The sequence below is a fragment of the Alosa alosa genome, chromosome 20, assembly GCF_017589495.1.
Source record: "Alosa alosa isolate M-15738 ecotype Scorff River chromosome 20, AALO_Geno_1.1, whole genome shotgun sequence".
NCBI lineage: Eukaryota > Metazoa > Chordata > Actinopteri > Clupeiformes > Clupeidae > Alosa > Alosa alosa.
Genome location: NC_063208.1, coordinates 3,655,571 through 3,665,173, shown reverse-complemented (window position 1 = coordinate 3,665,173; position 9,603 = coordinate 3,655,571). Strand labels below are relative to the sequence as shown.

General features: G+C 44.3%; 1 pseudogene; it reads left to right on the top strand.

Annotated features, from left to right (window-relative positions):
- LOC125285606 overlaps positions 1–9,372 on the top strand; it is a 42,043-nt pseudogene extending 32,671 nt beyond the window's left edge.
- The last annotated feature ends 231 nt before the right edge of the window (positions 9,373–9,603 follow it).

Sequence of the window (9,603 nt, the reverse complement as noted above, 5' to 3'; positions counted from 1 at the left end):
GTTCCATGCACCCACATGACAACACTCTGTCATTAACCACTTTCCCACCACCAAGTAGGTACAGGAACGTAGTTATAGGAACAGTCCACTTCTAAACAGTTCTACTAACTACTCTCCCCCAAAACTGGTTTTGCTATTTGCATTCTCACTGGCCAAGTGTCCATTGGAACTTGTTTCCCATTCAGTTTCACATTGCCCATTCAATTTGGGTTGAGAGTGGGCGTGACTTATAAGGTCGGAACACAAGAAAATTCTATGTTCTAGGAACTGCAAAAATCCCTCTGGTTGGAAAGGGACTATTATGACATCACCACTGGGATTCCGCAGTCGTGAGAGTGGAGTTCCTCAAAGCCTCCCTCAGAGCCGTAGATATATATCTATCTGCTGCGTCTGTCATCTTACAGCACCACCTGGTGGTGTGACGTGGGACAGTGCACTGGGTGTGAAGGCTGTCGTTAGTCAGCATTATATCACAGTAACCCAGCTGGGCATGTACAAGCTTTAGGCAGCAGTGATATCACAGAGGAAAGCAAAGCACACATAACACACACAGACAAACTCATATGTTTAACTTGTATATAACTAATAATTCTCCTTACAGAGTCACATATCGTATAATGTCTATGGCTATTGTTATTATAACAAATTTCTGTTGTTATTATTTTGTTAAATTATTAAGTTGATTATGAAGTCATTAATATTTTGTGTTATGTTAATTATATGTTTATTCCCATAATTGTGTGTCACTTTGGGGGGGGGGCTAACAACCATAAACATAAACAAACACACACACACACACATATCTCACATTCCCACATATCCCTCTCTCTCTCAGTGCAGGGCCTTACAATTAAACAGCATAAGTGCGGGGCCTTGTGCACTACAATTAAACAGCATCAGTGCGGGGCCTTGTGCACTACAATTAAACGGCATCAGTGCAGGGCCTTACACAGCATCAGTGCAGGGCCTTAAACGGCATCAGTGTGGGGCCTTACACAGCATCAGTGCAGGGCCTTAAACGGCATCAGTGCAGGGCCTTAAACGGCATCAGTGCGGGGCCTTACACAGCATCAGTGCGGGGCCTTACACAGCATCAGTGCGGGGCCTTAAACGGCATCAGTGCGGGGCCTTACACAGCATCAGTGCGGGGCCTTACACAGCATCAGTGCGGGGCCTTACACAGCATCAGTGCGGGGCCTTCAGAGGAAGGGAGTGAGGATGAGGAATGAGAGGAGGCTAATGGGTGTACTGTACCTTTTTATCAAGAAACCTTTAAACACACACCTTTGTATACATCTCCATCTTTCAATCCATGTTGCTTTGGATAAAAGCGTCTCCTACAAACCAGTGACTTGACTTGACTTGACGTCCTTTGCTTTGCTTTGCTTTGCTCTGCTCTGCTCTGCTTTGCTTTGCTCTGCTTTGCTTTGCTTTGCTAACGTGTGTGTCCTGTGTGCCGGCGCCGCAGGCTCCACATCGGTAAGGGCGTGCAGCTGGAGTGCCGGGGCGAGGGGGACGTGTGGATGCGCTGCATGAGCGACCACGCCGTGTTCGTCCAGAGCTACTACCTGGACCGCGAGGCCGGGAGAGCACCTGGGGACGCCGTGCACAAGATCTACCCAGGAGCCTACATCAAGGTCTGGTAGCATGGGAGGACTGTGTTGTGTGTGTGTCTGTGTGTGTGTCTGTGTGTGTGTGTGTGTGTGTGTGTCTGTGTCTGTGTCTGTGTGTGTGTCTGTGTGTGTGTGTGTGTGCTTAGGTGTTCTCTGCAAGGTTCCCGCAGATCCTTAAAAAGTCTTAAATACAACTTTCGTTTATTATTTTTGCCCCTGCAGTGGGGTTCTGGGTTGATATGGGGGTGTGTGATTGTGACAATAATAAGTGGAGAATGGTATTGACTATTTCTTTTAATCTCCTGTTGCTATGTCACTTTTCAAGTGCAGGCCTTTCAGGAGAAATCAGATTTCACCCGCTCAACGTGAGGCACTCAGCAGCAGCTCAACCTAAGCAGGGGTGTAGGCCTAGTGGTAATTCTCTGATTCATGTCAACAGCCACTACATGGAAGCTCTTGCCAATAACGTCTATAAAAACAATATATTTATGGAATAAAACTAGACAGGTACCTCAGATTAGCATTTCTGTTTATTGTTAATCTGCAATTATCTGCAGCCAGCGGAGGGCATTTATAGCCTACAATGCACCTGGACAATATTGTGCATCTGCCCTCCACCTTCATCAAACATGTTCTGAATGCCTTTTTTAAAACCCACTACTGCATGGCGCAGTCCACCTTACCGTGATCACAGAGCTGATAGTGGACCCACCTCTTATTTTACCACTACACCCCCTGCTTAGGTTGAGCTGCCGCTGAGTGCCTCTAATTGAGCGGGCAAAATATCATTTCTCCAGACAGGCCTGGACTTGAAAAGTGACATAGCAACAGGAGATAAAGAAAATGGTCAATGCTCTGCTTATTATTGTCACAATCACACACACACCCATATCAACCAATTAGCCAATTGTGTTTTCCCCACGAAACAACTTCCAGTCAACATCTTCAACACCAAAGCATCTTCAACACCAATGCATACTCAAGCCCAAGCTTGCCGACCAAAGGCGTAATGCACTTTAAAATAACTGCTTTAATGAAAATGTCAATCCCTTAGCAGCATAGCGTTTCATAAACCATGGAAGTGGAGTGTGTGTGTGTGTGTGTGTGTGTGTGTGTGTGTGTGTGTGTGTGTGAGAGAGTGTGTGTGTGTGTGTGTTTGTCTACTGTATTATGGTTATACTTAAAGGAGAATATTATGGTTTACATAGCTCTGTTTCTTGTGGTCACCGAAATAAAACACAGTACGTAGCTCGAGTTGCTGCATCCAACAGCTAGAGCTGCTAGGCAGCTACAGTGCTACAATCTGGGGACATGTTCATGAGCCCCCCAATAAAGGGTAATGTTGTGTGTGTGTGTGTGTGTGTTTGTGTGTGTATAGGTCTTTGACCTGAGGCAGTGCCACCGTCAGATGCAGCAACAGGCGGCCACAGCTCAAGCAGCAGCTGCAGCTCAGGCGGCCGCAGTAGCAGGAAACATCCCTGGCCCCGGATCAGTAGGAGGCATCGCTCCTGCAGTCAGTACGTACACACACACACACACACACACGCGCACACACACACACACACACACACACACACACACACACACACACATACACACACACACACACACACACACACACACACACACACACACACACACACACACACACACACACACACACACACACACACATACACACACACACACATACACACACACACACACACACACACACACACACACACACACACACACACACACACACACACACAGTAGTAGGTACCTGTAAGATACATCTGAATTGTCCAGGTCTTGGCACTGAGCCCTGAGGCACCCCACACCCTCACCCTCCGTCCCCTGTACCACCAGGTCTCTCTGCAGCGGCCGGCATCGGAGTGGACGACCTGCGGCGCCTATGCATCCTGCGCCTGAGCTTCGTGAAGGGCTGGGGGCCCGACTACCCGCGGCAGAGCATCAAGCACACCCCCTGCTGGGTGGAGGTGCACCTGCACCGGGCTCTGCAGCTGCTGGACGAGGTGCTACACACCATGCCCCTCGCCGACCCCGGCCCAGCCAACTGAGGGGGGAGAGAGAGAGAGAGAGAGAGAGGCCCGGCTGGGCAACAGAACAGCTACCCCACCTGCACTGGTGTGTTTCCTGGGAGATACACACACACACACACACACACACACAGGCATACACCGACAGACAGACACACACACAGACACACAGGTATACAAACATACACGCATGCACAGGTTTACACACAAGAGCACACAGGACACACACACACACACACACACACACACACAGATGCATACACCCACGTATGTGCACACAAAAATAAATAGAAACACATGTAAGCTTACCTACTGGGCCAAATCAAGATGAGTGTTGAATTTGCACCTGTTTATTTTTTTTCTTCTTCTTCTTCTTCTTCTTCCTCCTCTTCTTCTTCCTCCTCTTCCTCCTCCTCTTCCTCTTCTTCCTCAGTAGCGTACTAAACATGCAAAAGTTTATACAACCAAATGATCACCACAGTCATTGCTCAGCAATGTGATGATGTAAGAAGGGAGGGTGTTTTTTTCTTCTTTTTTGGTTTCATTTGTGCTGGTGTTGGTCTTGCACTGGTGCAGCGGCTCAACAAGCCCGCCTGAGAACGGCTCGACAAGCCAGAACGGCTCGACAAGCCCGCCTGAGAACGGCTCGACAAGCCAGAACGGCTCGACAAGCCCGCCTGAGAACGGCTCTACAAGCTAGAACGGCTCGAGAAGCCAGAACGGCTCGACAAGCTCGCCTCAGAACGGCTCGACAAGCCCGCCTCAGAACGGCTGGACGAGGCCGCCTCAGAATCCAAACACAACCGCGTGCATGCAACTTGTTGAAACCCTCCTGCACTACTCTTTCAATAACACATACCAAACACTGTGTGCAGCTCACCACACAGATCATGCTAATTAGTGAGTGAGGCTTCAGGTGGTCGCCGACTCTGAAATGGATCAGGCCGGAGTCTGTCCAGAATCTGACCCCAGGGTACCGTTCCAGTAGTCCACTATCTGGGTTTGCGCACTTTCTTTCTTATCATGACCTCAAACAGTATGCAGGTGTATGTGGATCCCTGAAATATGTTTTAGAAAAGATTTCACTAGAAATGCAATCACATTTATGACTTTTGATAGGAGAGTTGTTTTGACGGTTTGAATAGTTTTTTTTTCTTTTTCTTTTTCAGTCTCTCTCATTCAGTGTGTCTTTCTTTGCACTGTAGCGTACAGTATGTGGCGACAGGTCAAGGTTCACGTGCACAGGGTTTACAGCTCATTGAGTTCAGGGATATAGCTTTATTGCACATAGAACTACGTAGCTTTGCACAGCATTATATGACGAGCAGGAGACAGGAAGGAAAGAAACCTCATCAATCAAACCAAACAGTCATTTGGAGGAAAATCTCGTCTAAATGTATTTAAGGGATCCATTGTTTATCAAGCACTTTCGTAACACGTTTAAGCTTTCATACACACTCGTACACACACAAACACAGACCCCCAGAGCCAACAGAAAGACACACACACACACACACAAACAAGGGACTTATCACGTCCAAACCTGGGAAACCATTTCTAGAGGGACAACAGAAGGCCACATGCAGGATTCTATTCACTAACACAATACACAATTCTTACTTCTGTCTAAACCCATTCCAGTCCTACAGGAATGTTCTGGAACTATCATGATTTTGTCATAGAACCTCAAGGCCAGTGAGATAATTCTAGAAGATAGAGATAGTTTAGACATTAGCGTCGCAAACACCCACCCCCACCCCAGTACTCGTAAAGTGGTCCTTTGTGCCTCACCCCTCCGTGTAGCCGTTTGACCTTTTGACCTTTTCACACAACCTCTTGTCAGTTTGGTAGCCTCGCTACCTTGCTAGCCATATTCACAACCATGCAAGGCATCAGCCCACCAACGTATTTATTTTCATACAAAACAAAGATAGACATACAATAATACAAGATTAATACAAATGTGTCCAGATGTTCAGCTTTAATAACAATACATTGTGACATTGGTGTGTATCTGTGAAGAGTAGGTTCGGTGTTTATAACCAAATCCTTTTTTGCCATGCGGAGAGAGACGATGCTCACCAAAGCCAGATTACCTCATGACAGCCCAACTGAACTCAGTGTTTAAACTGTTGTTTTTCTTTTTCTATCTTTTGTCCTAAGCCAAATACACTCTACCTTTACATCTCTCATCAGATAGCTTCGAAACTTTGTGGCAATCAAATAGGGATCTGAAATCGTGAGACCTTAGAGAGACAACCAGTTAGGATTCACAAACCCCACCCCCAACCATCACCCAGACCAGCAAATACATGGGAAAACAGCTCTGTAGATTGCAGTGCATCGTAAACCATGTTCACTTGTCTGTTGTCTGTGTACATTTAATTGTTTCATGTAACCATGGTGAGTGAGACCGGAATCCTACCTAAGAACCCAATACAAAGTGTCAGAGCGAGCAGGACTGAGATTCTGACCAAATATTCTAGAGCACTGCGCCCTAGAATATTTGAGTCTGACTAACAGATTGGTTACATCGGACACATAACTGAAGCGTTCCACTGCAACAATTACTGTAGCTTCCACTTTAATCAGTGGAGCTGGCTACACCAGATGTGATGGCAACACACACATTCGAACAGTGTTCTAAAGCTATTGTCATGCTCTGCGAACTGAACGCCTCTGTTGAGCACCCAGTGTAGTCCGGCTGTTAGGATCTGCATGGTGACGAGTGTAGTCTTAGTTGAAGTGAAGACCATGTCTACATGGTCATCCTGGAGTGAGCTTAATACGAGTTGTTTTTGTTTGTGTTGTTGTTTGTCCGTGAGGTTAGAGTAAAGGACCTGTGTGCCTTCCATGACATGGCCTCTCTACTCGCTCTCTGAGACACCTACGCGCACGTACGCCCACGGCACATCAGTTCCAGAGCTAATCCCAGGCACCTGGACATTCAGCTCTAGAGAACTGGAACTATGGTTCATCTGCCTGCCACTGGTTGAGTAGAAGAGCTCTAGAAGGCTCTAGAGAACTGGAACTATGGTTCATCTGCCTGCCACTGGTTGAGTATAAGACCTCTAGAAGGCTATTCACACCAAGAACGATAGCGATAAAGATAACTGAAACTATAACGATATTAGTGTCGTGTTATCGTTATCGTTAGTGTTATCGTTGTATCTTATGTGTGGACGTCGTCATTCATATTAGCTAGAGCTATACTTTTTTGCCGTTATCATTATAGTTAGCATTCTTGGTGTGAGCGGCCCTTCAGCCAACGCATAATATATGGTTAAGTAAGTATAAGTATATATACTCTTTTGATCCCGTGAGGGAAATTTGGGAGGGAAAAAACGAGCCCTTTGCTGGTGCAGGTAATGCCTGTAATGAGTTAAATGTGCAGGTAATGCCTGTAATGAGTTAAATGTGCAGGTAATGCCTGTAATGAGTTAAATGTGCAGTATTTGGTATTGAACCTCTTGGCAGTTTGCCACTATGAATGGAGTGATACTTTCTTATGCGTACAAGTTCACTAGATTCACAAAATACACCAGTTTCATAATTGGCTTCTACAGTTTTTTAGACAGATGCTCACAAGTTGTGTGTGATTGTCACAGGACTCCTTAGCTTCATGGTGAGGAGAGTGGGGGAATGGGTTCCTTTTGTTCCAGAACGATCGTCGTCTAGCCACTCCAAACCTCTGCTGATGTCTTTTTCGTGTACTTACACACTGCCAGTATGTCTGCAGCTGACGATGGTGGAAGAGTTGGTCATTTGTAGTCGTTGTCGATGTCAGCTCTTGTCTCGGCCAGAGTTAGCATTTTACTTGAACCTTCAAAGGACTGACATGTCAAAATCTTGTCAAGGCAGATGTCAAATGCTGCCGTACATAGCTCAGTAATAGTAATAGTAGTAGTAGTAATAGTAATTGCTCTTTGCTGTGAGATGCTAAATGACATGTGACATTATGCTGTTATGGTATATAGAGAGCTGTGGTGAAAGCTACGGATAAAAGTGCCATGGCATTGTGAAATCATTGGACATCAGCTGTTATGATTTGTGCATCTACCATAAGAAAGAAAATCTAAAAAGAGATCGTATCCTCTTAGACAACAGTGAAAAGAAAAGCGAGATTTCTATAGAGACTAAATGATTCCTACGCTGTGAAAGGAGGGATCTCAGTAGGATCACTAATCATGTTTAGTTTTGACCAAACCTTTAGATACAAAATGCCCTCCTCTGTTTCTCTCTTAAGACGACGCTGATGTTTTGGGAAGTGCTGATGTTTTCACACATTTTCACAATCAAGTGCATTTAACTAGCCTATGACAAGAACACAGTTCACAGCTGGAGTGAAGAGAAGTAGCCAGGAGATCCTTTTTTATCAATTATGGTATTTTTACAATAAAGTGCCTCATCTAATTTCTGTCTCAAGATGCCTCTCCTAAGGAATTTTAGGAGACATATCTGTGTTTAATTAGTACATAATTGAAACAATAATGAGATTCCATCCAGATCTCCTGACCTTTCAGATACATCTTTGAAAATGCAAGTGTCCCTATGGACTGCTTTAATATTTTTATGACATGGTTATGTCTGTCTTATGAAGTAGGGTTCAAGTAAAGTGTTAACGGCACGAGTAAGAAGTATTGTTGTGACCTACTTTCTGTCACCCGTCACTGTTTCCTGTTTCTGGTCTGTGCCTTCATCGTTGCATCATTCCAGATCGATTAAGTGTAGTGTTGTGCTATCAGGCCCAGTTTGGAAAATAAAATATATTTGGATAGGCACTTTAGTTCATTTGGATGATTTCATTCATCAGTAGGACTGGTAGACCTTGTTTCCATTTTATATGAGAAAAAAATCATACACTTCTAATATGTAATATGTTGTATAACAGTACAATCATGATTTTTTAGAGATAAACACAGTCCGTTAATATTCTGAAATAGATCTAAATTGGTAACTAGATGTTCTAAGGTACTGTAAACCTGCTGTTGTGAGCTTAGACTTATTTGCAATGCTTTGAGGGGGAGTCGGGTAGCTTACCTGCTGTTTTGTGACGATAATCGTGAAAAAAAAAAAAAAAGTTTGCTTGACCATCTTTTTTTGAATAATACTGTAGGCCTAGGTTTAATTTTGCCTTAAAACTGACGAAATGCATATTTGTCGCCAGTGTCGCTGTTGAAAGAAAAAAAAAATAAGTAAAAAGTTACCTCGCTAGCCAGTATGCTAATAGAGACCGTCTGCACGCTGCCATCTCTACCCTTCACCCTTTCTCCTTCCTTTCGGACGTTGCATCGTAAGTGAACCCAGGGATCAAGTGTTCATGCTGCAATGGCATCTCGCTGTGATGACGATACCCCATAACGCACTCCACCCTCTGAGCTTCAGCTGTGTCCTCATGTGATTTTAATTGTTGACCTAAAGTAACCTTTTTGTGCAGGTTCATTAACATTCTTATGGAAAACAAAATATGCCAATAAACAAGACAATCGCTCCAATTGGAAAACCTTGCAGCATTCCGTGTTACAATAGCAATTTCTAACAACAATAGTATTTAAACAATGTTATCCAGTGTAGAAAGACAAATGATAAATTTGGCTATTTTATTGATATTGTTAATTCAATTATTGTTGTAATTATAATTATTTTATTGTATAAAGGACGTGCTGCTCCTGTAATGTTGACTGTACACCAAAGTAAAACATTTTGATACAAAAAACTGTTTTTTGCCTGTCTGTCTGTTTATATTTGGTTTGTGTGTGTGTTTGTTTGTTTGTTTGCTTTATGTCCTCAGGGATTACTCTCAACGACTCTCCGCTCCCGATTAATCAAGTGTTGATATCATCAAGTAACAAAGGGGTGATATTCACAAAAAGTAGTGCATTGGTCTCAAAAAGGTCACCAATATAACCTCACATTTCGAAGCTGGGATAAAAATGTGTATCTGCTTA